Raw genomic sequence first — 9,912 nt, forward strand, 5'->3', positions numbered from 1 at the left:
CCTTAATCTTCGTATCATTCTGTTCTCTCCAGTTAACCAACTTGAACATGATTTTGACATTGTAAAATTTGAGTTTAGTTCAGCTTAATAAACAATCTTGTTTCGTTCGTATTTTGAGTTTCGTTTCTCCATTTGAGTTGTTTCTTTTTGCAAATCGTAGCTAATCACATGTACCTACTGTTAAGATCTAATCCACAAGATAATAATGCTTTTAGGTTTTACTTTTTGTTAGTCTAAGCCGTATGCTTGTTTCGTGTTTGATTTGGATCTTTTCTCGGTTTTCTCGTTGTTTCGTTTGAGTGATTTCTTATGTATGCTACTGTTTGTCTATGCTAGATTAACCGGAGTGCGAAGCTTGTTACTACGAATCTCTAGAGTTTGCAGATCGTCAACAAGGCAAGTTACACTTTGATCATACTCTTCTATACCCAGTTTTTACTATGCATTAGTATTATCCCTCAAATATTTGCATGAGTAGGATTGGGAACATGTGGTTTGGTTGTAGTACTTGAGGTAGGAACCTAATACCTTTTGATCACCCCGGGAATATATGTTATGCTTATTTATTGCTTAGCCATGCTCGTAGACGGGGATTGGATCGTGATTCACACATGGAAGTTTGAGAGTTATTAATCTTGGATAACATTAAGGTGGCAACTTTAATATACATCTGGGTGGATTGGTTGAGGCACCTGGAGAACCCAGTGTTGCCTATTTAAGGAAATCCTGGAGTACCCGTGTGATTTTTCCTTCTGTTCGCCACCCAGGCTCAAAGGGATCATATTCTATTTCATGACTAGAAACTTCCGTATGCAGCCACAAGCCATAATGGGCTCTGGCATAGTTAAGTAAGTTGCGTGAGCTCTCGAAGAGGTGGAATAATAGATGTAGGGGAAAGTAGGTGTACCGATCTGCCCAGAGTAGAGAGTAAGTGCTTCAGAAAGACTATGTCTCGATCATCCGATCATGGATGCGGTCGAGTCTCGTGGGGAAAAGTGCGCAACCTCTGCAGAGTGTATTAAACTAATCATGGTTAGCCGTGTCCCCGGTTATGGACATCTTGAGTATCTGGAATTGGATATTATTGTTGATCTCATCACTTTTAGATTTAATTGAAGTGGGTTTAATGATGATACTTTTATTTGGGATTTGAGTTGGGGGAACCTTCTCAAATATTAGACAACTTGGGAGTAGTTAAATAAATTTATTCCTTTGTTGTAGGGAAAAACTAGCTTTATGCAAAAATCATAAACTTAGAGCCTCCACCAGCCAATATTGCATGTAGATATAGTTCTTGCATTTCATTGCTTTACAGTGTAACTCTGACAGCATATTCAATGTGCTGACCTACACGTCTGCAACGTCTCATGTTGCAGACTACTTAGACAACGAATAAGGTGTGATAGGTCATTGTCTTGCACTCAGCTATGATGTTGGAGTTGATGGACTCATTTACCTTTGAAGCTTCCGCATTTATTTAGTTTAGATGGCCTTCAGCCATGATATTTTTGTGTAATCATACTCTTTATGAGGACTTGATGTAATAAGTGTGTGATTGAAATTTGTTATAATTCCTTGAGTACTGTGCGTGTCGGCATTACCGATTCAGGGATGACACTTATGCATAGAGACTTTGGTCCATTCAGATGGTGGTCGCTACAAGATGGTATCAGAGCACACGCTGACTATAGGACGAGACCAATAGAATAAGCCACATGATTTCTCTTCTCTGCTAATTTCTAATTCTCCTCTATTTCTACTCTATAGATGGCGGATCCCAGGAACAAGTTCACTCAGCCGGATGATGACACTCCTTTCGAACGACACTTGAAGGAAGTCACTAAGTACCTGAACATCGGACTACCAAGCTTCACGGGGACTTTCTCTGCAACAGTACAGGAAGAGAAGTGTTGGAAGATCAATGTCTGGGTACCTGGGAGGACATTTGCGCCAATAACGGAACCTATTGATTTCTACCTAGATGCACAAAGCTGGAGTTTAGGAAAGAGCATGGCAGCCCATATCACCTTTGGACTCATATGTGAGGTGTATCACAAGGAGCTGGAGAACACCATTTATCAAATATGTGTCCGCTGAGACGAAGAATGGGAGATGATTCGTACCAGGAGGGATGAATCAATTGCAGCCTACATTCAAGAGATGGGAGATCATATTCGTCAACAAGAGAATCAACTAATTATCAACATGAAGAAGATCAAGAAGCTGATGAAGATAAACAATGAGCTAGAAGAGGAACTCAAGTTTACACGTGATGGATATGAGGAAGAGACTGTCGTACTACTAGAGAAGCATGAAGACATGAAGAGGAAGCTAGGACTACCAGTGGAGAATCACAAGCAAGAACCAGCAAAGGAGATTCGTTCGGAGGACTACATCATCCTGGACGACACCGACACGGATAGCGATGCAAGTGATGACAGCGATGACGACTACATTGACAAAGCTGGAGCAGATATTATGGAGTCTTCCTCTGATGAAAATTTCTAGATGACCACCATGTAACTAGTAGTATTCCTCCAAGTAGTTAGCAACGATCGAGTTTGTAATCATAGGTTAGATCATTTGTGTGAATCTAGTGTGCTATTGAATGAAGTGAATTGATTGTGTTTATCTCATGAGCATATGGGTAGTGAATCTCTCTTAGGCCTCAATTCCATTCTGTTTTCTCACCCCTTCTAACCCATCAGATGCCTCCGAAACGTGACAATGGATTTGCATTCCCACCGGAGCTCACTCAATTGATCCAGCAGCAGAATGCCTTGATGCAGATACTAGTTCAGAACCAGAACCAAGGCAATAACAACAACAACAACCCACCGCCACCACCCCCTGTTGACCACCTAGCCCATTTTCTAAGGTTGAATCCGCCGGTGTTCTCTAGTAGCACCGAGCCGATTGTTGCAAATGATTGGCTCCGCAAGATTGGAAGAGAGCTGACCACTTCAGGATGCACAGATGCGGAGAGAGTGCGCTTTGCCGCACATCAGCTTGATGGACCCGCGGCATCTTGGTGGGAGAATTTCACCACCACTTACCCCATTGATACAGTTACATGGGATCAGTTTCAGCAGGCTTTCCGCACTGCCCATGTTTCAGCAGGAGCTATGAGCATGAAGAAGCGCGAGTTTCGCAACTTGCGCCAAGGAGGGCGTACCGTGGGCCAATATGTGGATGAGTTTATCAAGTTAGCACGTTATGACCCAGATGATGTAGCCACCGATGCCGCTAAGCAGGAGAAGTTTCTTGAGGGACTCAACGATGAGCTGAGCATGCAGTTGATGGAGGCAACCTTCAACAACTACCAGGAGTTGGTAGATAGGACCCTCATGATTGAAGGCAAACAACAACAGATTGATAATCGCAAGAGGAAGTATGGACAGGGGAGGTACACTTCTGGAGCTCAGCAGAAGCCCCGCTATTCCCCGTACTCAGGAGGACATACCCACAACCATGGAGGCCAGAACCATGGAGGACATACGCACAATGGAGCAAGTTCGCACAACCCCAGTGGCCCCAAGAATGGCAATGAGAATGGAGGAAGCAGCAGCCAGAACTGTTCCAACCCCGCAATGCCAGCCAAAAGGGCTCTGAGCCAGATTACTTGTTTCAAGTGCCAGAAGACGGGACATTATGCAATTGAATGTCCTGAAGCAAAGAATGGAAATGTCAATGGAGGTTCTGCAAAGAAGCCCAACCCCTTCACCAAAGGTCAGGTGAACCACGTCAGTGTGTAGGAGATTGAGGATCAACCTGACGCAGTTGTCGGTAAGTTTTTGATTAATGCATTTACCACACTTGTTCTTTTTGATACTAGTGCATCGCATTCATTCATATCAAGGGGATTTGTGGATAAGTATAAATTGCCAACCGTAGCCCTTAAGTCACCTATGTTAGTAAGTTCCCCAGGAGCGGAGTATATGGCTAGTAGGGGATGCTATCAGTTGCCAGTAACCATAGGTAGACATGTTTTCCCCACCGACCTGATTGTTCTGGAGTCACAAAGATTGGATGTGATACTAGGCATGGACTGGCTATCCAAGTTTGAGGGAAACATCGATTGCGCCAATAAATCAATTCTTCTAACCACCCAGAAGGAAACAGGATCAAGTATGTATCCCGGCATGAGCCGAGGAGAACTCAGGTGAATTCCTTATCAGGAGTTGTTCAAGAGGAAGTACCAGTGGTGAAGGATTATCCTGACGTATTTCTGAAAGAGTTACCAGGAATGCCACCGGATCGAGACGTTGAGTTTTTGATTGAGTTATTGCCAGGCACCGGACCAATATCAAAGAGACCGTACCGGATGCCTGCAAAGGATCTGGAGGAAATTAAGAAGCAGATTAAGGAGTTACTGGAGAAAGGTTACATTCGAGCAAGTTTATCACCTTGGGGAGCCCTACTGCTTCTAGTGGAGAAGAAGGATGGATCTTTGAGGATGTTTGTTGATTATCGTGCGTTGAATAAGGTGACGATCAAGAACAAATACCCTCTGTCGATGATCAATGATTTGTTTGACCAGTTGCAAGGAGCTAAAGTTTTCTCCAAGATCGATCTTCGATCAGGTTATCACCAGTTGAAGATCCGAGAGCAGGATATACCTAAGACAACCTTTACCACAAGGTATGGGCTATATGAGTATACAGTTATGTCATTTGGTTTGACTAACGCACCTGCCTATTTCATGAGTATGATGAACAAGGTGTTTATGGAGTTTTTGGATAAGTTCGTCGTGGTGTTCATTGATGATATTGGTCTACTCGAAGAATGAAGAAGAGCATAAGGAGCATTTGCGTTTGGTTCTTGAGAAGCTCAGAGAACACCAGTTGTACGCCAAGTTCAACAAATGTGAGTTTTGGTTAAAGGAAGTTGGATTTCTCAGACATGTTATATCCGGAGAAGGAATAGCAGTAGACCCTACCAAGGTTGCTTCTGTCACTAAATGGTTGGCACCCACCTCAGTTGGAGAGATCAGAAGTTTTCTTGGACTCGCAGGTTATTACCGGAGGTTTATTGACAATTTCTCCAAGATTGCAAAGCCCATGACGGAGTTATTGAAGAAGGAGACCAAGTTTAAATGGACTGAGGATTGTGAGGCTAATTTTCAGGAGTTGAAGAAACGTTTGGTTACAGCCCCAGTGTTGATTCTCCCAGACCAACGTAAGGATTTCCAAGTATATTGCAATGCTTCGCGTCGAGGACTTGGAGGTGTGCTTATGCAGGAAGGAAGAGTTCTTTCATATGCCTCATGACAGCTTCGACCTCATGAGTTGAATTACACTATGCATGATTTGGAGTTAGCAGCCGTAGTGCATGCGCTGAAGACATGGAGACATTTTCTCATCGGAAACTGTTGTGATGTATACACAGATCATAAGAGTTTGAAATACATCTTCATGGAGAAGGAGTTGAACCTAAGGCAAAGGATATGGTTGGAGCTCATAAAGGATTATGACATGAGATTGCATTATCATCCCAGAAAGACCAATGTCGTAGCAGATGCGTTGAGCCGCAAGAGTTATGTTAGCACGCTCATAACTGGAGGATTACCAAAAGAGTTAGCTGATGACCTTCGAGAGCTATGCTTGGAGATAGTTCCGAGAGGCTATGTTGCAGCATTGGAAATTCAGTCCACTCTGTTGGGTAAGATCAGAGAAGCCCAGAAGACTGACAAGGAGATTGTCGAGATAAAGGAAAGGATGAGTAAAGGAAAGGCTAAAGGATTTCATGAGGATGAGCACGACACCTTATGGTTTGAAGATCGTATTTATGTGCCTAATGACCCTGAGATCAGGAAGTTGATTCTACAGGAGGCCCATGATTCACCTTACTCTATTCACCCAGGCAACACTAAGATGTATCTGGATTTGAAGGAAAGTTTCTGGTGGACAGGAATGAAGAAGGATATTGCCGAGTATGTAGCCGTATGTGATGTATGTCAGAGAGTCAAGGCAGAGCATCAGAAGCCAGCCAGATTGCTATAGCCGTTGCCGATACCCGAATGGAAGTGGGATAAACTTGGCATGGATTTTATCACCGGATTACCCAGGACTTGTTCAGGCTATGACTCTATCTAGGTTGTAGTCGATCATTTGATGAAAGTAGCTCATTTCATCCCGGTGAAGACAACTTATACGAGTGCTAAGCTGGCAAAGATATACATGACCAGGATCATATATCTACATGGAGTTCCGAGGACCATTGTATCAGATAGAGGAACCCAGTTTACCTCAAAGTTTTGGAATCAGTTGCATGAAACTTTGTGTACCAGGCTAGAGTTCAGTACAGCCTTTTATCCACAGATGGATGGACAGACCGAGAGAGTCAATCAGATTCTGGAGGACATGTTGAGAGCTTGTGCGCTAGATTATGGATCTAGTTGGGATGACAATTTGCCCTATGCAGAGTTCTCTTATAACAACAGTTATCAAGCCAGTTTGAAGATGGCCCCTTTCGAAGCTTTGTACGGAAGGAGGTGCAGGACACCGTTATCGTGGGTGAAGTTGGAGATCGATAGTTGTTCGGACCAGACTTAATCAAAGACTCTAAAGAGAAGGTTAAGTTGATTCACGACAGACTCAAGGTAACCCAGTCCAGGCAGAAGAGTTATGCGGATACTAAACGCAAGGAGATAGTTTACGAAGTCGGAGACAGAGCATATCTTCGGGTGTCCCCACTTCGAGGAGTTAAACATTTTGGAGTCAAGGGAAAGCTAGCACCATGTTTTGTGGGGCCGTACAAAGTCTTGGAACGCATGGGAGAAGTTGCGTACAAGTTGGAATTGCCAGAAGGATTGTCAGGAGTTCATGATGTGTTTCACGTTTTCGAGTTGAGGAAGTACCATGAAGAGATGGCCGATATTCCTCTGAGGGATACAGTACCACTGGAAGCAATTCAGTTGGATAGTGATCTGACCTATGAAGAGAAGCCCGTCAAGATTCTCGAGTTTTCCAATCGAGTTACTCGCAGCAAGGTTATCAAGTTTTGCAAAGTTCAGTGGAGCCACCATACTGAGGAGGAAGCCACCTGGGAGCAAGAAGAAGATATCCGCAAGGACCACCCAAACCTTTTTGCTAACCAACCCGAATCTCGAGGGCGAGATTCTTCTTAAGGGGGGTAGGTTTGGATTTTTTGTCCAAAAAGACCACTTGCCGAGACGAATTGACAAAAAAGACTACATGTAGATCAAATTGTCAAAAAAGACCCCCCAAACGTGGCGGGAGGCGCGGCAACCGACGCGTGGCACCCGCCACCACGTCTGGAGGCGGCAGCACCTGCCGCCAAACTGGCAGGCGGCCACCAGGGTGTAACAGGAATTGGCAGGTGCGGCCATCCCGCAACAGAACGGTGCTGGCCTTATGGGCCATGCCGCCAACGTATGAGGCGTCCTTGCCGCTGTTGTTCTATGCACTAATTGCAATGCCTTTTGTCTTTCTAGATGGCACTAATTTCTACGAGACTACGATGATTGAAGCACTATTTGATTCCCATCTAAAATTTCGTCCATCTACACACTGATTGTAGTGTTTTGGATCACGTATATTTCACGTCTAAAATTTCGTCCGTTTACGGTTATTTTCACGCCATTAGAGCAACTCCAACGCGCCGACCCAAACGGACGTTACTTTTGTCTGATTTTTGTCAGTTTGTGTCGGCCACCCGTTCGGCGTCCGCCCTCTTTAAGATTTGGGTCGCAGTTCACCCAACGGCAGCGACCCATTTTCATGTCCGCATGCAAATTTCAAAAAAGGTCCGCAACCATAGATCATGCCAGCGGGCATGTCGTCGCGCGAAGTTCATGCCGACAGCATGCCAGCGGGCATGTCGTCGCCCAAGTTCACGTTGGCTGGCATGGGCCGTGCCCGTTTCCTCCCCCCTCCAGATGACGAGCCACCGTCCAACGGTGTGGCGTTGAGGTCGATGGATGCTGGCGTGGGCATGGAAGGTGCCATCACGCTCACCTCGAGCGAGCATTCCCCGGAGAGTCGGGAGCCTTGCGGGTAGACGTGGAAGCCAGGTATCGGTTGCATCGCCGACGCGCGGGGCGACTCGGGCGACACCATCCGAGGAAAAGCAGATGAGCCGGTGCTGGCCGCGGTGACAGCGGCGTTGACGAGGCCATCCTGGCCAAGGTTTAACCCTAGAAAGATCAGCGCCTCCCTGGTTGCCGCCGCGACGCGGGCGTTGGTGGCCTCCTGCTGCGCGGCGATGGCAGTGGCGGTCACCGCGATTTCTTCGTCCCTTGCGTCCGCCGCGTGCCTCCGGCCCATTCTCTTCGCCAATTCCCTTGCGCGCTCCTCGGGATCAGTTTCTTCTTGGGCTTGGGCGTGGCAGCAGTCTTGCAGGGGGAGGGGGTGCGAGGCTTGCCAGGTGGAGTAGTTGGTGCGCATCACGCGCGTCCGTCTCGTGTCCGCGCCGATGCAAATGAGGCTAAAACATGAGCCGGGAATGTGTCAGCAGGCGGACGAAAAGCGGATGTGCGTCCGTTTGGGTCGGCGTGTTGAGCCGACTTTTCTGTCCGTGCCGACCCATACGGACGCGCGCGAACGAAATAGGTTGCCGCATTGGAGTTGCTCTTATATTTGTCATCGGAGCCTATAAATACGGCGCTACCACCCCAGCGCGTGCCCGTCGTCGCGCCGCTGAGCCCTGCCGTATCCCAGCGCCTCCGGCGGCCAACCTCCCCGCACCGGCTGGGGGATCCGCGAGGAGGGGAAAGGAGCGGCCCGCCGCCTATGCCGGTACAAACTAATAATACAAGTACATCTGAATTTTAGGCGGGAAATATACGTGATCCAAAACACTGCAATCAGTGTGTAGACAGACAGAATTTTTAGACGGGAATTAAATAATGCTTCAATCATCGTAGTAGTCTCGTACTAGCAATTAGTGCCATCTAAAATGACGAAAGGCATTGCAATCAGTGCATATGATAATCACACGTGGGAATTAACACAGGAAAGCCTCCGCATTGCAAAATAGCAGCGGCAGAGGCCGCCTCAATCGTTGGCGGCATGGCCCACAAGGCCAGCAACGTTCCGTCATGGAACGCCCGCGCCTGCCGATTTCTGTTACTCGCCTGTGGCCGTCTGCCAGTGTGGCGGCCGGTGCTGCCACCTTCAGGCGTGCCGGCAGGTGCCACACATCGGCTGCCGCGCCTGCCTCCATAGCTGGGGGGTCTTTTTTGTCAATTTGATTCATAGGTAGTCTTTTTTGTCAATTCATTTCGGTAAGTGGTATTTTGGACAAAAAATCGGTAGGTTTGTAACATTCCAATTTTTAATTTGGATGTTATACATAGATTATCATATGCATATCATATTTATTTTTGCATTTTGTTGTGATCCTAGAAATCTTAAGCAACTCAAGGACCCAAGGAAAGAGTTGGAGGTTTCACAAAATTCCTATTTGAATTTATTTCAAATTTGCAAAGAGGATTAATTTGATTTTATTATTTTTCTCTCCAATTATTTCCAATAATAAAAAAATGAGAGAAGATAATATGACTTCTTCAACCTAAGAGAAATACTGGAGAAAGAATTTTAAAATCAAATTATTATTTATTGGTATTTTATTTGCTATTTTATTTGAATTAGAAAAAAATGCATTTTTGAAAACTGCATTTTTATCCATAAAAATGTTCATCTTGTCCTAAATATTAGGTTTGGACGGTCAAAATTGTTTCTGGAATTTTTAGAATTTTTTTATATTTATTTAGGATTTTTCTTTCGAGGCGTATTTATTTAAAAAAAAGTCTTCCGGACCGAACTGGGCCGAGACCCAGCCGGCCCGTCCGAGCGTCGTCGCCTTCCCGCCCGGGAGTCCGATCCCGCGCCGCCACCGGAGTCCCCTCGGACGCCGGGTTGCCTTGCCCCTCCCCCAGAGCCGCAGCCC

Source organism: Triticum dicoccoides, chromosome 6B (genome assembly GCF_002162155.2).
Source record: "Triticum dicoccoides isolate Atlit2015 ecotype Zavitan chromosome 6B, WEW_v2.0, whole genome shotgun sequence".
Classification (NCBI taxonomy): domain Eukaryota; kingdom Viridiplantae; phylum Streptophyta; class Magnoliopsida; order Poales; family Poaceae; genus Triticum; species Triticum dicoccoides.